This window comes from Penaeus monodon, chromosome 29 (genome assembly GCF_015228065.2).
Source record: "Penaeus monodon isolate SGIC_2016 chromosome 29, NSTDA_Pmon_1, whole genome shotgun sequence".
Classification (NCBI taxonomy): Eukaryota; Metazoa; Arthropoda; class Malacostraca; order Decapoda; family Penaeidae; genus Penaeus; species Penaeus monodon.
The window spans coordinates 24,061,787-24,062,683 of record NC_051414.1 but is presented as its reverse complement, the minus strand read 5'-3'; positions in this window follow the sequence as shown (position 1 = coordinate 24,062,683).

Sequence of the window (897 nt, the reverse complement as noted above, 5' to 3'; positions counted from 1 at the left end):
CAAATTTTGACTCAAGAAACATCAGACGGGCTTCTTCGGAACATATGATCGAACTCCCTTCGGACCAGTCTGACAAATTAATAAAAAAGGTATTAGCGGTCGTAGGTGTATTACTTGTAATTATACGACCAATTGTATAGGGTATAAACATCACTAATATCATTAGAAACTAATGTACAGGATATGCCACAACGACCAACAGCAAAGGCAAAAGACAGTAAATGCGTGTGCAAACTTCCCCTTCATAGTCGAGTCTTGTCGACGAATGCCAACATCGAAGCCACGTGAAGATGCACTCGTAGACTTTTTCCTTTCAGGTTCTTAACATGGTGACTTGCGTAATCCGTTTCTTGCTCTGGTTTGGTGCTGTCTCCTTCCCGAGAACACATATACTTCAATTTTCTTAAAACGATTTCTGAAACATACCTTGTCCCTCTGTATGTATCCCAACATCCTGGTTCCCGGATCCCTTTAGAGGCCTATTGAGCATTACGAATCTTGCTAGTCATTCTCAACTCGTAAACCTTTCAGTCATGAATCTCTCCCCCAATGGTAGTCGACTAATGTACAAGCTAGAATAATGCACACAAAGAAGAAAAATATAGTCATAAAATTCTGATTCCTGCTGATTTATTTCTTCACTCGGCATCGTAAATATAGCTTGGTGCAGGAGCTCCCGAAGGGCGCAGGAATTCAAAGGAAGGCGGAGAACCACTCGTTAGTTGGGAATATTAAGCGGCAGATGGCGGTGATACACGGTGACTACCCTTTACTTATATTTAGTTTGAAATTTGGTATGGTATTATTAGATGTCTTACTGTATATTACTACCTTGAAGAGAGAGAGAGAAAAAAAATCGAATACATTTTAAAACCGCAAGTTCACTAAAGGACTATG